Below are 22221 nucleotides of genomic sequence, written 5' to 3' on the forward strand. Positions count from 1 at the left end.
AGTTACGCCGAAAAGCGGCGTTCGGACTTGGAGTGTTAGGTGGGCGATATGGTCCTCCTGAAAGTGTCACCCTGGAAGGGTGTTATCAGGTTTCGGAAGCGGGGCAAGTTGGGCCCCAATTTCATTGGTCCGTTTAGGGTTTTGGCCCGGGTGGGTCGGGTTGCTTACCGGTTAGATCTTCCAGCACAGCTCAGCCAAATCCACAACACTTTCCACGTCTCCCAGCTGCCGAAGTGCTTGGTGGATGATTCAGCAGTGGTACCCTTAGAGGATATTCAGGTTGATGACAGCCTGAATTACATAGAGAGAGATTGGTGGCGATTCTGGATTGTAAGACTAAGGAGCTGAGGAACAAAAGGGTCGAGCTAGTGAAGGTGCAGTGGCAGCACCGCAAGGGTTCGGAGTGGACGTGGGAGTCCGAGGAGGAGATGAGGGAGAATTACCCGGAGTTGTTCCCAGATGCGGCAGCAGCAGCAGACTTCGAGGACGAAGTCTGATTCAAGTGGGGGTGATTTGTAACACCCGTTCCTCGAGGTATTACTTAATTTCTTGAGTTAATAATTGTTTTGGACTATCTTGGACAATGGATTCATTTGGAGTGGACTTAGGAAGTGGGCCGAGAAAATGGGCCGCCCATAAGCCGTACGTCGGGCGGAACCTGGCATACGCGGGGCGTAATGGCCATTGGATTCGAGGGATGCGGGTACGTACGCCCGGCGTACCAAGAGGTACGCCCAGCGTAGCTGGCAGATGCTAAACCCTAATTTTAGGGTTAAGGACCTATATATACATCATTATAGCCTCCCCTTTTGGCCTCCTCACCTGTCCATCACCCTCAGAGAAACCCTAACTCGTTCATACCCTTCCTTGTGGGTGTGTTTGACATTTTGAGCTTATATTGGCAAAGAAGGACTTGGAAGAAGAAAGGAAAGGTTGGAGAAGAAGCCCTTGAGTACATTGAGCTCAAGGATCTGGATCAAGCTCACCATTTGGCAGCAAGAGGAGGTATAAAGCTTCTACCTTTCCTCCTCAAAGTCTAGATCTAGGGTTTTGTAGATTTAGACCTTTTTAGGTCCAAAAATATGATCTTGACCTTGCAATTTTGATTTTGAGTTTAGGGTTGCCACCCTTGAAGCTCAATGAGTTCCTTTAGCCATAAAGTTCCAAGCTTTGATGCTTTTATGAAGCCATGCATGAGATCTAGCCATGTTTATGGAAGTTCATTGTTATTCTTAGTGTTGGGCTCATTTGGTGGGTTGCAAGCCACCAAGCGATCAACTTTAAGGGTTAGGACGAAGCATGGGACTCAGATCTGTAGTTTGGACGTAGGGTCATAGGGGATTAAGTCGTTTTGGAGAAAAGTGCTTAACAGGAGAATACGCTTGGCGTACACGCCGGTACGCGCAGCGTACAAGCTTTTTCAGCTGTACACGCATCGTACATAGAGGTACGCCCAGCGTACGCTCAAGCAGTGGACTTTTGTTATTGGGCCTTGGGTTGGGCCAAGTCCTGGATATAGTAATAATGGGTTGCGATGGGCCTTTAGGAGTCAATTAAGGGCCTAAGGATTAGTGGGCTTGGTAGGAAAGCCCATTTGAGGAGTTGGGCCCAATTTAGAAAATTGGGCCATTTGGGGACTTAATGGGCCTTAGTGAGGACTAGAAAGGATTGGGCCTAGGTTATGGCCCAAAATAGACCAGAGGGGTAAAATAGTCATTTTACCCATGGGAGAGTCATCAATTTGTGACTAAATATTTATTTGGCCATTATAGTCGGGGAGTAGTTGGAGCAGCCGACGGTGTCACCTTTGCACGAGTTATTCAGCAGTCATATTGAGAGGTGAGTTTCCTTCCAATAGGAACGGGTCTACGGCCACAACGTCGGCCCGTTTAGATGATAGTAGTTCCGGGCTTCGGTCCGATGCTGGGGCGGTCCCGAGAAGTAGTTATGTATGCTTGATGTCTTCGTGATTCATGCATGTTTATGATATGTGTTATATGTTTCGGACTCCGGTCCGATGTCGGGCAAGTCCGATGCAGTATATGTGATTATGTTATATGTTCATGTTTATGTTATGTCAGTATATTCCGGATTTCGGTCCGATGTCGGGCGGGGCCCGATGCAGTGGGTGGGGCCCAATTTATATCGGACTTCGGTCCGATGCCGGGCGGGGCGCGATGCAGTGGGCAAGGCCCAGTATGTGTTATATGTGTCATTGTATGGTATGTGGTAATTTCGGGGAGCTCACTAAGCTTCGTGCTTACAGTTTTTAGTTTTGGTTTCAGGTACTTCCACTAGCAAAGGAAAGGACTCGGGATGATCGCATGACACACACCACTGTCACAGCCTGGGAGTTTACTCTGATGTTTTGTTATGAGATTTCGATTTGAGACAGATACTATGATGTTTTATGCTACATGATTTATGATTTTACTTATGACTTTGGATGGTTTATGATTTTAATAATGATTTGAAAACGAAATTTTTGGTCGTATTTTTGGGATGTTTTACATGAACATAGGCAAATACGAGTTTTTGTATAAATGTTTAGTTCTAAATATACATAAGTGTTCATTCATTAACATAGACGAATCTGAGTTTTTAAATAAATGTTCAATTACGAACATGTATGAACATATGTTTCACATTTGTGACTTTTGTATAAATGTTCATTCATGAACATAAGCACATATATGTATGAAAATATGTTATTGTATAAATGTTTAGTTCTGAATATAAGTGTGTTTGGTTTTTTTCTGTATAAATGTGCGGTTACGAACTATGTTCATTAATCAATTTGGTAATCAAAATTTTGGATTTTTGTAAAGATGCTCAATTATAAACATAACAAGTTTATTGTAATATGAGAAATATATATAGATGTTCATAACTGAATAATGGTAATTAGTCTCCAATTTTAATATTCTATTATTTTGGAACATACTCATTTAAATTGATCTAATGGTTGAAAATATGGTTCTATGGTTCTATGAATTATTTTGGTTTTATGTTGAACTCACCCCTCTATATAGGGTGAGGTTCAATAGAAAACCATAATTAAGAAAGAACCACCATCCATAATTAACAAGGAACCAAGGAAGCAATCGTGAACGTCAAATATCATAATGATCAACAACCAAGGGAATCGATGTACACTTGTACATTGGACACACATACACCGGATTATACCTTAAAACCCAAATCTTTACAAAAAGAAAAAACTCACATCTTTTTCTCGTTTAAAATTTTTAAGCCACATTTTTTCTCGAAAAAAAACCGAATAACCTTTGTTCACGATTTTTCGTCCTCTTTCCATAGAGATCCATGTTCATATATGAAAGACAAACTTTTTTACTTCAAAAAACACCCACTTCGCTTTGTTGTTTTTTTTTCAATCTTTATGTTTATTTAAAAAAAAACTAATTATACCAAAAATCTCATTTTTTTGTCCTCTATATATAAACATCAACATTAATTAAAAAAACTGGATCAATTTAGATTCACACTGTGAATCTAAACTGCAAATATTTCAATTTTAACATTCACAACATGAATCTAACTTACTATTTCAACTCTTTGATCATTTATAAATTAAGTGAAATTACATATGAATCATTTCCATGTAGTTTTATAATATTTTAACGTTTTTTTACTCGTAAATTAGTTTTGTAAAATCAACAATTTATTCAAATTGTGAATATGAACTGTATATATAATTTAGTTTTCAGTATTCACAATGTGAATCAGATTTACTATTATTCACACTGTAAACATGAGTAGATTCACAATATGAATCTGAGCAGATTCACAATGTGACTCTGAACTGAAATTTCGATTTTTTTAACATTAATATTAATCTATGTTTATATATTTATTAGTTTTTTCGATAAAAAATAAACATTCTGAACAAATTCACAATATGCATCTGAACTGAAATTTTGATTTTTTTTAAAACATCAATATGAATATATTTTTAAAGAGTGCCAAAAAAATATGAATTTTGATATATTTATTATTTTTTTGGATAAAAAATCGATCTAATCTTTTTAAAAAAGAAAGAAAATGAAAAGAGTTTTTTTGAAAAAAAAAATATTTTTAATATATCAATATGGATCTCTACGGGAAGAGGACGAAAAATAATGAACAATGGTATATTCGATTTTTTTTTTGATAAAAAATATGGCCTAAAAAATTAAAATAAAAAAAGAAGTGAGTTTTGTTATAATCTGGTGCATATGTGTCCATTGTAAAAGTCTACAACTCTTCTTTTTGTCGTTGATCGCTTAAAACTCTGACGCTTTGAATTGGTTCCTTGGTTTCTTGATTAATAACGGTTCTCTATTGAAATTTATGATATATATATATATATATATATATATATATATATATATATATATATATATATATATATATATATATATATATATATATAACTCTTCCCGATTAAATCCTGATTAATATCCGATTAGTCTCTAGGCGTTACCCGACCGACTATAAGGCGTGTAACGAGTTTTCCATTTTTACACAATGAGGGAATCAGTAGGAAACGATGAAATTTTAACACTTTAAAGAAGTTATATCTCAATAGAAACTATTTGATGAATGATTAGTGTTGTATTAATTATATTAACATATTTTAATTTGAATTTAGTCGTATTTACGGACTTTGTTACGATATTAGTCATATTAAATATATTTAAATTCAACGAATTAGTAATTTAGGGTCTGATTACTCGCAGCCTAGCCGATTAGCTAACGCGGAATGTTAACTAAAGTCACCGACTAGCTAACGTCGAATACTTTTTACAACTTATATATATATATATATATATATATATATATATATATATATATATATATATATATATATATATATATAGAGAGAGAGAGAGAGAGAGAGTCAAATGTTCAACGTAGAACCAAAATAACTCATAAAGTTGTAACGTCCCAAAATCCCAACCCAAATTTTCATTTTTAAAATAGTATAACATCCATTTTTAATAAACCACATTTCGAATAAAACATTTGTTCATAAAGCAATATTCAGAAATCAGAGTTATAATAGTTAATCCACAACTTTAAGCACAAATCTTAGTGAGTTCCCCAAAATAATTCATACAACACAATATAAAAATCAGCTATGTTCTATCAGTAGCCCTGAAACTATTAACAGTCTCGAATGTCACATACAACACACAATATAAACAACTATGGGTTAACAGCAACCCTATGGACTATCTGTTGTCCCAGTGGGCTAATAACACGCCCCGTAGATTAACAACACACCTCTCGTGTCATCAGTAACCCTGGGGACTATCAGCAGCCCCATGGACTCACAGCGGTCCTAGAGTTATCAGCAACTCAGTTGACATATAGCAATAATCAAGAGATAAGTCCTAACTGGTCAACATATACTACCACACAAAGAAGTATAGTGAGAAGACTCACCTCGTGAATAGCAGACAGGAATACAACAACTCTCACATACAGGGTAGACATGAGCAACAATACACCTAAATAAAGTAAAGTCATAACCTATCAGCCTACATCCTTTAATACCTTGGCTTGACCCAAAAAGTCAACTATGGTCAAAAAGTCAGCCACGTTCTACTTCAGTCAACAGTCTTGTCGTGACCAACCCTAGGTCATGTCGTGATTGAACCAGGACAAAATAATCGTGATACATCTCGGACGTATAAAGTCATAACCTTGACATGTAGTTTACTAGATCTCATCTCTTGTAGTTTTGGCTTGGTTTTGGGTCTTTGACCGAGTTATCCAAGAAGAAGAGGATTCCAGGGGTTGTTAGGGCAGATTTGACCCCTAAATGACCTCTTGAAGCTTAGAGTTGCAAGCTTTATTGGTCCCTATGTCCCATGCTTTCCATATGCTCACTATGAAGCCTAAAATAGACCTTAGAGAGCGTTTCAAGCATACATGGACGTAAAGTTAGAAACTTTACGTGATTTGTCCACCCTTAGACATCAGATATGTGTTTTGGGACGTTGAAATGAGAGTTTAAGGGCTTAAAGGGTCAAGACCTTCCTTAAAGGACTTAGGGTTTGAGTTTGTAGCCTCATGGATTATCCTTGAGAGTAAAGTTTGAAATTCTATCCTCCTAGACATCTCTATGGATGGGGATCTGAGGTTTGGAGCCTTTGGAATTCAAGAAAAAGGGTTAATGCATTAAGTGGGTTAACAGATCGAAGAACTCGATGAGTTCATGGGTGAACTCGACGAGTTGGGTTGGGGTTGCCCCGAGTCTGTTGAAAAGCAGAGGAACTCGATGAGTTGTAGGAAAACTTGATGAGTTGGATCGCAATATCGCGATTCTGACTTGGGAGTGGACTCGACGAGTTGAAGGACCAACTCGGAGAGTTGGGTCACCTGGACCGTTGAATTTGGCGTTGACTTTGACCAATGACCGATGCATTTGACCAAGTTTGTCCTAGTGGGTGTTGGAGTAACCTGTAGTGTATTGGAGGAGAATATGGGCTTAGGATAAGACCCATATGGGATTGGGCCCAATTTGGAAAATTAGGCCATAAGTGGGCCATAATTGGGCATTGATGATTATGAGATATTGGACCATCGGAATGCCAAGTGTTTGGACTAGAATAAACGGTTGGGCCTTAAGGTAAGACCATAAAGAGGTTTGGGCCCAATTTGGAAAATTGGGCCATATGTTTGGCCTTGGTTGATTATTTGGCTTTAGGGCCTTTAGAGTGCGAGTTTGGGCCTTGGTTTTGAACCAAGCTAGGTTAGGGGTAAAATGGTCCTTTTACCCCAAGTGTGGATTTATGGTTATGCATTGAAACCCACATGGTTAATTGGGTGTTGTTTTGATGTGGAAAGTTCGGGAGTCTGTCAACCAGCAGCTAGAGTTTTATCCGCGGGACTTTAGCAGTGTGAGGTGAGTCTCCTCACCATACCAATGGGTCGAAGGCACCAAGGCCGACCCATTACATGTTATGTGGTATGCTAGTTGATTATGTGGTACGTGATATGCTAGTTCACTTTGTGATACTTGCATGGAAGACCCTGGGGGAGCCCGTGGCACTTGGATGTCAGACCATGTGGGGGTGGCCATGGAATTTCAGGTAAAGACCATGGGGGTGCCCATGGCACTTGGTTGTCAGACCATGTGGGGGTGCCCATGGCATTCTAGGTAAAGACCATGGGGTGCCCATGACACTTGGTTGTCAGACGATGTGGGGGTGCCCATGGCATTCCACGTAAGACCATGAGGGGTGCCCATGACACATAGGTGTAAGACCCTGGGGGGGAGCCCACGACATCCTGGAGTAAGACCCTGGAGGGAGTCCACGACATCCTTATATGTTTATATGCATGGTTTATGTGATTGATATGGTTTATTTGGTTATGTGGATTATGTGGGGTATGTTATGGGGAACTCACTAAGCTTCGTGCTTACAATTTTGTTTATGGTTTCAGGTATCATTGGTTTGGAAAGGAAGGGCCCGATTTGATCACAGCACACACACCCGTGTTTCCGCAATATGTGATTTTGGGACGAACACTGATAAATATTTTTAATTAGCAATGTTTTTGGAATGCTTGGATTTAGAAGATATATGTGTTTTGACTATAATAAAAATAAAATTTTTACCCTTGATTTTTGGATCGTTACAACCCACTTCCTTCCCCCCATGAAACCATAAACCCTGAACTAATAATTCGATGTCCCTGAACTGCAGATTTCCATGTCCCATCGTGATGAAACCATAAAATCAGACCGACTGATGATTCGCCAGGTAGAACACCCAGCTCTCCCCTACTTAGGGCTCGAGCCATCATTGACTAGCGTCTGTAACACTAAATCCTCAGACTGGCTTAACCATGAACATACCCGACCTAACTCTCAAAAAGAATGAAACAACACAATATGATCCTTCGTATAAGACAACTCCAAATCTCAGATGGAGACTTCGGAGGCCTTTCACCCAGCATTTCCAACTAAATTAGTGAAATCGACCATAAACACATAGATAGGTAAACACCATCTGAACTGAACCTTCACACAGAAAACCGTATACTTGGAGAGTTGATCCACAACTTCATCCTCCTCTTGAAACTTTAAGAATCCCATATAGATGCTCAAAACATAGCTCCAACAAACTCAGTATAACTACAGAATTCTCTCAAGTGATAAAACAGAAACCACTCAATACATCGCTCTTTGATACACCTGGCCCTCTAGGATTTGTGATACATATTCCACATGTTACATGGCCTTTACCTTGGCCATCGAACACAAAAATCGGATTCGGGTATAGGATCCGATCCGATCCGGAAACCGGATTTGGTCAAAGCCAGATTTGACCGAACCGGATCAGATTAATCTGGTGACCGGATCCAAACCGGTTTCAAGCTTAGGACAATGTTTCAGATTAGCCCCCGGATCGCAAACCGGATCCAAATCCGGATCCAAACCGGTTTTTTTTACCGTTAAAAAACTGGAATTTTTCAAATTTTTTTTATAGCCGTTGGAAACCAAAAAAACGGCTAGTTTGACTTTTCTTGACTTTTTGGCCCTTCTAAACACATATAAATACAATCCATTTGCTCCATTTCCATTTTACACAAATTTCTACTGCTTTATACTTCTATTTTCATAATCTTCCAAAAAATGAGCTCGAGAAATTCTACTGCAGGTCAAGATTCGGATGCAGCGGTGGTTAAAATCCTACCAACCACTCGGAGTAAAAATGTGTGGGAACATTATGATTTGTGTTTGTTGTCGAACGGGAAGGAAAAAGCAAGGTGCAAGCAATGCGGGATGTTTTTGGGAAAAGATGGCAATAGTATGTTGAGGAGTCATACAACAAAAACGTGTCCGGTTGTAAAAGGTCAAGGCGATTCGGATCAACCAAATATTACTCCCGACGGTTCAATCTTTATTTACAACAATGATGACATTCGTGAAAGCTTTTGCAAGTTCGTCATTCAAGAGGGCTCACCTTTCAACCACTTCGACAACCCACGATTAACAAGGATTTTGCGGGAAAAAATGCAACCACAATACCGACAAGTAAGTCGCACTTCTCTTAGACGTGATGCTTTAAAGTATTGGGATATAGCCAAAAAAGATATGCAATTGGGATTTTTAAATATAAAAACCGGTGTTTCTTTAACTTGTGATGTTTGGTCCTCCACCAGAAGTTGTCCCAAAAGCTATCTTGCCGTCACGACACATTGGATAGATCCCTCTACTTGGGTAATGAACAAACGAGTTATTGCTTTTGAACTTTTTGCGCATCCTCACACGGGGGCACGATTATTTTCAATTTTAGTAAGCGTTATAGAGACTTATAATTTATGCGACAAAATCTTCTCTATTTCGTTTGACAATGCAAGTAATAATACCGCCGCGACAAAAAGATTAATTGCAAAATGTAAACCTATTTTGGATGGCTCGTTTTTTCATAGTAGATGTGTTTGTCACATTATTAATCTTGCGGTACAAGATGGTTTAAAAATGACAGATTCGACGATTGAAAAATTCAAACAAAAAATAAAGCTACAATGGAAAAATATCGAAAATTTGTCATTTCCATTAACGTAACTCCATATAGTCCTCATTGGGAAGTTGACACTAGATGGAGTTCAACATGCATGATGTTTGAAAGTTTGACACGTCAAAGAATCGCTTTGCAATTATTTTACGACACAATTACAAAAGGAAAAAACCCGGTTTCGGATTATGATTGGGATTTGATGGAAGAGTTTGTGGAAAAGATAAAAGTTTTTAAACAATCAACCACTTTTTTATCGGACGTGTATTACCCTACAAGTCCGTTGTTACTAAATGAATTATGGTTGATGTCCGCACAATTGGAACGTTTTGAACAAAGAAGTGAAATATTTGTTTTGGTTACGAGACCAATGAGACAAAAACTAGTCAAATATTTCAAAGAAACGCCACCACTTTCTACTTGCGCTGCGGCATTAAGCCCATGTATCAATGTTATGGGTGTAGAGGCTTTGATTACCAAAATTTGTATGTCTTTAAATTTGCACAAAGATGACTCAAACTACATCCGTAACCAAATACACACTTTTAATAATACTTTTACTAATTTGTTTGACATGTACGCTACAAAATATGGCAATATGTCAAACACTTTTGCAAGTGTAACCGACTCTACTAGTGGTGCATCGGGTAGTGGTGGGGGTCGAACGGATTTTCATCTCGACCTCTATAACTACCTTTCGGAGGAACAAAACAAAAGAGCACGCATATTAACCCCTAGTAGCGAACTTGGAATTTATATGGGGTCAAACTTTTTAAAATTCATGAGTGCACCACAATTTAAAATTTTGGATCTTTTGGATTGGTGGAGAGAAAAGGAAGCACAATTTCCTATTCTCTCCGTCATCGCTCGCGATTTACTAACCGTCCAAGCTTCCACGGTAGCTTCGGAATCCGCTTTTTCTTTTAGTGGTAGAGTTTTATCAAAGTTGAGGATGAATATTACCCCGGTTGCGGTAGAGGTTTGCGTTTGCTTGAAGGATTACTTGGATTCGGTGGAACGTATACAACACTTGGCATCACTCGAAGGCCCACTACCACAAAATGTTGAACCGGAGATCATGGATGAAGAATATGCACAAGGCTTATCAACACCTCCGGAAGAAGAAGACGATGACGATGACGATGAAGACGAAGAGGAAGACGAAGATGAAGAATATGGTATTGATGAGACCCCTAGTTATTTGCGTGGCGGTTGAAGAATATTTTAGTGAATGCGACACGAAGTGGATGACCACAAAAACTATTTCTATTTGGCTAAATGTTATAACGCCACTTTATTATTATTATTATTATTATTATTATTATTATTATTATTATTATTAGTTAACTAGTTTGAAATCTCTTTCTAATTCGACGTTTGATGTATGTTTTAACTATTTTAATGAAACTATGTTGCATTTTGTGTTATATATGAGTTCCAAAAAGAAATTTAAAAAAAAAATTGGCAAAAATCATATCGTATTTCGGATCGGATCCTAACCGGATCGGATTAAACCGATTCGGATTCGGGGGAGGAAAAACCGGTCAAATCCGGTCAAAACCGGTTTCAAACCGGATCAGATTTTGGCTTAATTCGGATTGGGTGTGACGTCACGGAACCGGATCGGATTCGGATCCGGATCGGATCGGATCGGATCTGAGGTTTGTGCAACCATCGAGTCTCAAACATCCCTTCACTATGACACAAGGATGATTTACTACGAACCAAACTTCACCTGCTTACAACAGAACTGATGAGGAGATTACCACCTCCTATCTTAATCATCGACTGACCCACATTCGATCTCTCCTCTCTCGAGCTCAGGAGATAGGAAAACACAACCCTGATACAGAAAGTAACATCCCTTGCCATGGGCTGACCACTCAACCTTAGGCTGCTATCCTCGAGTCGATCATCATAGCGACTTCCTTCCCGAGTCCCATAACTCAAACTAGCACTTTAGGAATTATTGGAACGATAGATTCTAAAATGAAAACGTCATATAAAGATGTAAATGATTTGGATGAACACAAGATGTAAATAAGATCTTTTTACATTTATGGACATAGAGAACAATTCGTTACAATGTGATTGTGCAGAACTATTCTATGTGTAAAAACTCTATCGACTATACTAACTAATGCCTCTATATATAGGCGTAAGAGGAACACTAGAAAGGAACCCTAAGTCAATAGTTCAGAACTTCAAACCTAAGATTAAATAAATTTTGAAATCGGAATAACAACAACTCATTTCGGAATTAAGAAAAGACACTAAACATTACAATTTGATTGCGAACAACGCATACAACTAGACAAAACCTATTTCCGACACCTAACAATCTCCCCCTTTGTGTCAAGTTGATGTTGTGATCTTTTCTTCATTTTTCTTCACAACATCAAAAACCTTCGGAATAGTATTCAATAAAGTCATAATAATAACTATCCACCATTTTATCATATCAAAAAGACACTTTAAACCTCATTCTTTATTTGACTCGTTCACTTCAGCCTTTGCAAGGATTTGATTCTGAGTAGAAATAGAGTATAAATGTTTATCTCTTAATAACATTATACAGTGCTTCACCACTTCATTCTCTTTCATCTTGTAAGACACTCCCTCAAGTTCTTTTTTAATAAACCAGATTTGAATTTTTCCACATTATCAGGAATTGGAAATGGCTTTAGAATAGGCTTCCGATTAAGAACATCTACAATTTCAACATTCATCTTTGCAATTTCAAGAATATATGTCGGTATCATCCTTCTCAAAAACTAAAAGATAGGCTCATACTTCACAGTGTCCTTTGTAATATTATTGAACAAAGAAATCCAATCATAAAGATTCATAAATGGAATATCAGCCAAAGATAATACATGAACCTCCTGATTATGACTCCCAAAAGCCTTCAAACTGACATTTGCAAAGCCATCAACACCCATAGGTTTTCCACTTCCAATGCAACAATCCTCTTCAAGCTCCAGGATTCATATTGTGTCATTGAATTATTTACGTAAAAATTGAATAGCTTCTTGTTATTGATTTATTCGCCAAAGGAGCTTTCACAATTGAAATCAAAGTATCAGAATAGAAAGGCTTTAGCAGAAATAGGAAAATCCAACTGACAATCCATTTCGTTCTTAACTGAGAAAGAAGTCTGAGGTTCCAACCAAAACAAATTCGGATTATCAATTGCTTCTTTTTGAATCCGATATACAGTCCCATCCGGAAACATAACCTTCTTTGTAGTAAGAGGTTCCTTAACATTCTTCTCTTCAGCTTCTTCTGCTTTAATTTTTGTTTTTAAGGTGCTTAAGGCATAAATCTTTTTGTCATGTTTTTCTCTTTCTTTCAATTCCTTTTCTGAATTAGGATTCAAATCATAATTTTCTTCCGAGACAATATTCACCTTTCGTTTCCCTGATCCAGAAGATACATTACCCTTCCGACCAATGTTTATTTCTCTGAGATTTTTCAATTTTTCTTTCAAAGACTGTTTTTCAACAACTTTCGTAGCATCAGACTTAGCCATTTTTCTTGTCTGATAAGGATTTCTCAAATGGAGTTCATGAATTTCATCCTTATTTATAGGAACTTCACCTTCATTCGCTTCTTATTCTCCTTCACCATCTCCCCCTTGTTGCGCAGTAGCTAGGATATGCGTAACATCTAAAACTTCATTCAACTTCAAAACAAGTGGCTTCATTTTTGCATCAATCAGTTGCGACGTGTCGTCAGCAAAAGGAGCATCCTCGTTCTTAACAATTTTAAAAAGATGTTGATTTATTTCAGAATTATGGCCTTTAACCAAAAGTAATTCTTTATTCTCCTTGGAAAGCTCAATCATATCATTCTTTAATTGTTCCTTGAGGACTTTGATCTTTTGTGTTGATTCAGCAAGAGAATCCATGAATTTGTTTTCATGGGCAAGATCAGTCTGCATTCTGAACATAGAGTTGACAATGGATGTATGATGATCTGCATTATCACGTTGAAGACCAAAATGAAGACCAGAGAGAACTTCCTTCTGATTTTGAAGGGATAGACAAAACCCTTCAATTACCTAATTAACTTCAGCAACATTCTTATCAGAAGAATTTTGAAAATTAGTCATAAACTGCTTCACATATGAAAACATTTCCTTAACATCCGAAGCAACTTTATCAATTCTGGCATTTGACTCTTCAATTTTCTTAGCTATTTTTGCAGCTAATTTCTTTTGATATTCAAAAACATTAGCACTAGATTGAGTCAGCATCTCTATAGTTGCTTGATGAGATGTAACCATATTTTGCCAATTTTTTGTAGAAAAATAATTTGTATAGAGAAGAATCTAATCAATCTTTTTTTTTCCGGCTCACGAAGTTCACCACGCAATATTGGAGCAGATAAACCAACCTCATCCTCACTTTCAACTCAAAATTTAAAATTAGAAATAGAAAAATAATCGAGTGATTTAGGTTCATCACCAACAATAAAATCTGCATCAGAACTTGGAGATACAGGAGGAAAAAAAGTCGATGGAGGTTCCAAAGTAGTCACACCAATGTTAACATTTGAGTCCATATTAGATGTGTTCTCATGGATGTTTGAAGTTCTATTCTCCTCCTTATCATATTCGAAAGTAGAAGCTTCTGGTACATTATCTGTGGTTGGAGTCAGTTGAGATATTGAAGGAGTCGTTGTGGAGTTAGCGAAGATCGGAGACTGAAATGGTAAAGTGGTTTGATATAGGGATGTTGGTTCAGAAATGGATTTCGCAAGAAGTGGTTTGGAAGATTCGATAGGAACAAATGTTGATATTGTAAGAGGTGGTGGTGGGGTTTGAGAAATATTGATGATGGGATCATTGAATATATATTCAAAAACATCAGACTTAGGTGGAGTCGATAACAGAGTAGAATCTTTCAGAGTTGCAATAGAGACAATTGGTTCAGAAGTATTAGGAGGGACTTCTGAAGTATGAGCAGTATCATCTACATTGACAAACATTTCTTCACCCATAAAATTACTGTGGAGTTTGATAATTTGAGTGTTCATCAATCATAGTTCGCCCATACTTTGGCTTTCTTTGTTGCTTCGATTTCTCAGGAACGCCACAAGAAGCTTGCAATTTCATTTTTCCACCTCTTTTTGGCATATCAACAGTTGCAATACATGTTTGTAAAGAGGCATGAATTTCACGAATACCAGAGTTCAGATTTTCCCTGTAAGCCTTGATAATATTGTTATCAAGAGGAACCCTAGCCAACATCACATGTGCATTAGAACCAATAAAATCAAAATTCTTAGGATCAGAAGTAACAAATGTAGTCGTTTGCATTTTAGGAATCATAACAACCACAACATCCTTCATCTCTGGCACATGGTAATGATTTAGGGCACGACGAACCACTATTGACGAAAATCTAGCACAACAAATTTCTGAATCTTTGTTATTGGAACTTTTGAGAAAACGGAGTCCAAACAACAGTTCCATCGTCAAAATTCTCCCCAATAAAGAGTCCATACATCAAGGTGTAGAAAACCTTGATCGCACTATCAGAACCAGTAACCCTTTCCGATAGACTCTTGAACAAAATAGTAAATGGTGCATTCCATACGGGAGGCAAAGCAGATTTCTTGAACTTTGATAAAAGAGTAAGATCAAACTTGTACCCTATTTAATGAAACGTTGTAAGAGACGATAAATTGCTACCGAATCGGGATGAATAACATCAGGAGAAGAAGAAAACCCTAGCAATTTGCTGAAATCCGCTTTTGAAATTGAAGTTTTGTGCCCAAGAACTTCAAAATTGATCACCTCTTAAGTACTATGGTATATAGAAGTTGAGTACGCCTGAGATAAGAGAGACAAAGGAACCTTCTCAAACATCAACAAAGCCTTCATCAATGGAGAGTATTTCAGGCATTCTATCAAAGGCCGAATTGTAGGGTTATACTTCAAAGCTTCCAAATCGGCCACCAAATTCTGATTGACTCTGATTTTCAACATGGGAGTTGATGCGGTTTGGTCTATGAAAGAAATATTCTCAGAAGAATCCATTTATAGTTGAAGAATGCTTGCAAAGAATCGAAGAATAGTAGAGAGAATTGTAGAAGTCTGTGAACACTTTTATGAGCATAGAAAGTAGAACGTACAACTCATAAGCTTTATATAGGCTTGGATAACAGAACGAGTTTTATTTGAATTTGAACCGGTTTGCATAAGGGGAGAGAGAAACCATCATTCACACACTAAATGCCTGTCACCCCCACATTAACCAAGAATTACCATGCCTGTCTTGTCAAAAATTAAGGTCCGCTAGAAAATTGACAGCACATCATTCATTGTAACTGCAATTGACGCCGTTTGAAATTGAAAGAATACCATCATTGAACTTGAAGATATGCGCCAAGGTTTGATTTTCCATTTTTGAAACATTCCATTTCAATTTGCAAAAGTTCCATAATGTCTAATCCACCCTTTAGCTTTGCATAAGCAAAAATAGAATCCATTGGAATTACGATTAGGATTATTTTTGCCCGCAATTGTAGTAACCAAATTGAAGAAGAGTTTCATCTAGTCATTGGAAGAATGAATTGAATCATTAACTAGACTTTATGAAATCTTGGTTCAGATTGGTTTTATGTGAGACCTCGAGGATTTCAAGTGAAGTGTGTGAAAGTGCTAGAGAAATTAGATTTTTGGAAATAGAAAAGATTGGTTGTGCATCACATTATCCTATGGTGATAGTAGGCGATCATCACACAAAATTTTATAACACCATATGTTCCAAATTGTTTTTATTCGAAACCTAGGGGTGTTATGTGCAATATGATAGAGATATGGACGAAAGAAATAAATGGAATGAGAATGGAATTGTTTTATGGGTCTTACTCTTCATAATGGTGATAATGAAGAAAAGATCATAAACACAGGCTTGTTGCATACCTACATCCTAGTTGTCTTTTAGTAGAGATTTCTTAGGATATGCATTATGTGTGCTTAGCATAAGAAATATAAGATTGGAATAAGAAACAAGTTTTTCACACTCTCATGGTGAATGATCATAAAAATAATTATTGAGAAACCATAACTCCGAGTTGGTATTGACTCGAAAGATCAAGGGTTAATAAAAAATTATTGTTGAGTAAACTGTCAATTCCTTAAGGCATAGAAAAAGGAACCCTATGTTTGGATTTGTATATACCCAAGACATCATCACTTTCCAAGATTGGTTAAAAGAAATAATAACTATGCTACGAAAAATGGACCACCTATTGGAAAGAAATTCTTAGAACAAGAAATTTCATTAAGACATTTTTCAACAAAAGAATCTTTGAGACTTCAGACAACATACTGCAGCATGCTTCTAGGGACTCCTAACTAGTAAAATTTTGAAAAGAAGAATACTTGATCCCCAAGAAAGTAGTCGTGTCATGGCAATGCAACAATTGTTAAAACATAAACTCATTATTTTTGGATTTTCGAAATATTTGAAATTTATAAACAAATATAAAGAAAATCTTTTTGGATTTTTGAAAATTTTGAAATTTAAAAACAAAAATAAAGAAAATCTTTTCGGATTTTTGAAAATGTTGAAATTAAAAAATATAAAGAAATTCTTTTTCGATTTTTGAAATAAAAAAAATAAAGATAAAATAGTTACCTAGTGCACCGGCCTACGTACCATCGTACCCTCTTGCAACTAAGAAGTAACTGCAAGACAAAAAAAATAATAAAACCAATTTGTGAAAACAGTCAAAACTCAGGTTAGGACTTATCTAGAACCTTGTCATTAATACCCTAATTTATTAATCGGAACATATGACGTGCTTAACTAGTTTAAGTACTTATCAAACTCAATTTGATTAAATCATGATTTGATTTAATTACAAGTTGGAAATAATATCCAAATATCATAATTTGAATTATGAGCCAGCAAAAGTATAATTCAACTATTGTTTAATCCTACATTCATATGTTATGAACCTTTGTTCATTTATTTGAAATATAAGAATTTGATTTTATAAAAATCAAATCATAAGTTATCATTTTGATAATTTAATTCAAGAGAATACAAGTTTATAAACTTATTTCTAAAAACAAAACACTTGAATAAAAACCAATAAATGAACTCTTGGAAGTTTATAAAAATACATGGAATATTGATAAAAACTAAAAATGATTTTTATAAAAATGATTAAGATGAATAAAAACCATATTTATTCAAAATGAGACTTTCAAAGCCTCTTTAATGCCTTCTCTTCTACCAAAATTCTTTCATAGGTTCTCTCTCTCTCTTTTTCTCTCTCTCACTCTTTATTCTTTGCTCCCATGATGCAAAATCCCGAGGTTAGATTTTGCATGGCACTTTGAGAGAGTTGTGACAACCGTAATTTCTATTCTTGTAAAAGTCAAATTTGGTCAACTAAAGTCAAAACTTATCCAATAAAAGTCAAACTTGTGCTTTGATGTAATCTCAAGGTTAGATTAATAGCCTTTTCAAGGTAAAACAGTTAGTTAAAAGGGTTGTAGAAATTTGAAAATTAAAATACACAAAAACTGAGGACCTTCGCATGAGCCGCAAACCTTCGCTGGGCAGTAAACTCTCGGACCGCAAACGAGCCTTCGCTGCCGTAAACGTCCCTCGTTCTCGGCCGTGAACTCCTTGGGTATGCGAACCTCCTTCGGACCGCAAACTCTACCTATATATATATGGGTTTGACTGAATTTATCCTCACTTCTACATTTCCAGCCGCAAACTCAAGCCTTTTCTCTCAAAGTCTTCAACCGAGAACCCAAGTTTTCTCTCATCTATCATCCGAATATCATCCAGTCCAATTTCGGATCTTGTTAAGAACATCTATTGTTCTTCATATTAATCGATCAAACACCCCCTCATTTCTACGTTTACATCCATGAACCCTTGAATCTTCTTAGTTACACCAAGAACACATACCGAGTTCTAGCCGAAAACACTTGAGCCTTCAAAGGCCGAAAACCCTTTGCGGACGTGAACACCAAAGGTTGGCCGTAAACACCTTGCATCCTCTTGATTTCGGTTTTAACACTTCTTTTGTAAGTAATTCTTACATCCTAGGTTGTTTCCTTAATGCCTTAGAGGTTTTATTCACTAATTTCATGTCATTATATCGCGTGAATTGCTATTTAGGACTTATTTTGTCTCATGATCTAACTTGTGGAAACAATCATCCTATATTGAGCATCCAAACGAATCACTCACTTAAGGTGAGTTCATACCCCTACAATTTACCTTTTTTAATGGTGTTAGGGGGGAATACAAGTAAAACACAATAGAATTGTGTTAACATTTACATGTGAAAACAAACAAACAAAGGATTTCTAATGCTTTATATAAATTCTTAAAAACATTTCAAAAACCCTTTTAAACTATTTTAGTTTGCTTTTATTTATCAAAATCGTATTCATTTATATATTTATGTATAAGTATCCTTAAACGGACTTAGGACTATTGCTAAATACCTTGACTCCTGTTCCTTGTTTGGTTGTGGGCTTAGGGTAAGATCACTAGTCTGACTGTCTGCTCAATCATAGTTATACTTGCTAAATATATACATGAATAGTAAACCCCATTTTCAAAGTACATACTTAACTCAGTTGCATACATTGAGCAAATGAGTCTTTTCTACAAATTATTTACAGTTCAAATAAATATACTAGTAAACTATAATAGGTATAGTTTAGAGGATCAATACATACTATTTTCTAGAACAAAGAAACAATACATGAGTCAATACATACTATTACTATTCATTACAATGTATACTATTCATTTACGAGAACAAAAAGGAACTTACATACTATAACAAGAACAAGATAACTAAAATGGGAGATACTATTTCATGGCATAACAATATACTTGTTATGTCACGTTTTGTAACCAGAGTCTCCTGGATGGAGAGCGTGAGTTTGTGTATAGATCTATACGGGATTGACAATCCCGCACCTTGCTGTTAGCTACAGTGGGATCTACAGGTCTACTGGTGACAAATGTCATATCATTTTCGACTCCTGAAGAATGTCGTGTTTTATACTAGTCAATCAAGCATGGTTATAACCGAATCACATTTTAACGTAAATTAACCTGTTTGGTTACAAGGTAGTTAATGCATCAGTAGTTTATTTTACACAATACTACTGTAAACCTTCATTTTTCATTACATTCATACAGTGATATTCTCACATGAGAAATGCATACTATTTTTCTAGTAAAGATGGTTTTAGAAAGATGGAAAACATATGTTTTATACTATTTCAAGTACAAACATACATTTTACACTATTACAAGAGCACAAACACACAAAACAGTCGGGTCTTGGGTAAAAGACTACATTCCATTTTTAGAAGAAAATATAGAATTTTCTGGGAAGTATACAAACATTTCACTAAACAAATACAAACATTTTCAAGAAACAACTACAAACATTTGTCACTAAATACTTATTAACTCACCAACTTAAATGTTGATACTCTCTTTCAAAATAACTTGTATTCTCAGGGAACCAGTAGACAGGTACACTGGATCAGGTTTTTGAGAAGACGGAGCATGTTCAAGACTCTTCTTTTACTTTGATATATATATATATATATATATATATATATATATATATATATATATATATATATATATATTGGTGTCTTACAATTATACTTAGAACACACATGTATTAACTATTCTATTAATGCAATGGATGTTGTTGCTTGTTTTACTGTTGTGCATTGTTATGATACTGTACATGACGTCCTCCGCCCCGAATGTTTCCGCTATCTCGGTTTGGGGGTGTGACAGATTGGTAACAGAGCATTGTTTATAGTTAACTAAGTATATCAACCCATAAAAGATATACAACTATAAACACCAAAGGATTAAAACACTCTGACGAAGAGAATTATACTTTTTAAATAATAAAATATTTTATTAAAGTATACATATATGCATTCATACTAAGAACAGTGTCATACTAGAACAGAACAAAAGTATCCTGATTGTTGAAGCACAAGTAGGCTTGGGGACATATAATCAGGTATGGGATTGATATAGCCCGGTCAATTATATCTATCCGAGAAGTGATTAGCATGTGCCTAGGAATGGTTGTGGTGTTGCAACAAGTCTAAAACTTACCAACTCTACTACAATGATACTCTAGAACATAACATAAACTTAAAATACTATAGGAGTATTTTGTTGTACTATAATTACTTATGTGAAAACTAAAAAGGTCTTTACTAGTAGGTCAATAGTTGTTGAGTGGATGCACTAAGGTTATATGTGACTAAGATGTTATAGACTTAGAATCTGTGATCTTCGCTTTACTTCCTGTTCCTTGTTTGGTTGTGGTCTTAGAGTTGGATCACTTATTCGAAGGTCTATTCTATCTTGGTTATATATAACTGGTATGCACTACGCAAGTATTGAAGTAACTGGTGAGGATCATCCTATAATTATCTATAGTTATACATCTATTATATGTCTTTTACATCCCTTTTCTCGCTTAGATAACATGGATGGATTCCATCTACCTGGTGACCCGTACTTTCCCGATCAAGCGAACGGTGGATGGCTTGAAGCTGAACCCGAAGAAGAGAACCCAGTGGTCCCAGTAGAAGAAGACCCCGAGGAGAGTTCTGAGGAAGAGAATGAAGTGGATGAGCAGGAAGACTCTGACTCAGAACCCAAGGTCTATAATCCACCCCAAGTATCCCAAAATCCTAACCCTCGACCGGAATTTCAAGGCCCGACGCCTCTGTAGGCAGTAAACTTGGGAAGGTGGAGCCACGGACAGGGATAACCACCTCCTTATAATGGAGACCGAAGCTTCTACAACTTGAGCGAGGGAGGCTCAGCAGAAAAGTCCTTCCTATCTTGGTTCGTCGTGTTGCTCGCAATGTTGAACAAGGAAGGACAACCATCGACCAAGTCATGGAAATCAGGGCTAACTCAGGAGTCAACACAGTTCGTCTCTGCCATCAGACCGATGACCAGGAGTTGACAAGGACTCACGCTGATGCTCTATAGATGGAGCTGAATGCTAGTCGATTCGAAGTTAGAGAACTTCGACAGGGTCAAGTTGCGTTGGAAAGGCGTGTGTGGGAAACAGAACACCAGCTGGCCGAGTCCAGGACAGAATCTAGTACCAACCAGAACAACACTCCTCATGAGTAGAGCCTACTCTACTCACTCTTTTGGATATAGATTAGGTTTACTTTTAGACTCTAGTATTATTTTCATGTTAGTATCTACACCTTGATCTTTTAGTTCGTTAGGTCGTTATGCTGTCAAGTTTTCTCTGTATTGGTATTTATAGACCTATTACAGGGTCAAATTTTTATGAACCCTATACATCTATAATACTAATGATATTGACAGGCACCCAATCCTCTTGGAAAATTTTTATCCAAATTCTTTCATCTTTCAAATGGTAGACCTCAATTGCAAACACTTCATCAATTACATGTTGAACTATGGTGTGTTAGTTCAACGAAGACTCTCATTATTCTCTCTGTTGAATACTTACAATTATCTTCATCTTTGTAAACTTATAGTTGAAAGATCCCTCCTCGTAGATCAAACAGACGTAATCCACCACCTCCTCCATAATTCGATCCTGTAGTTTTTCAAGCTGCAATGATTGCGGCTGTAACATCAGCCTTAGCTCA

Source organism: Lactuca virosa, chromosome 8, assembly GCF_052849685.1.
Source record: "Lactuca virosa cultivar CGN04683 chromosome 8, Lactuca_virosa_CGN04683_v6, whole genome shotgun sequence".
Classification (NCBI taxonomy): Eukaryota; Viridiplantae; Streptophyta; class Magnoliopsida; order Asterales; family Asteraceae; genus Lactuca; species Lactuca virosa.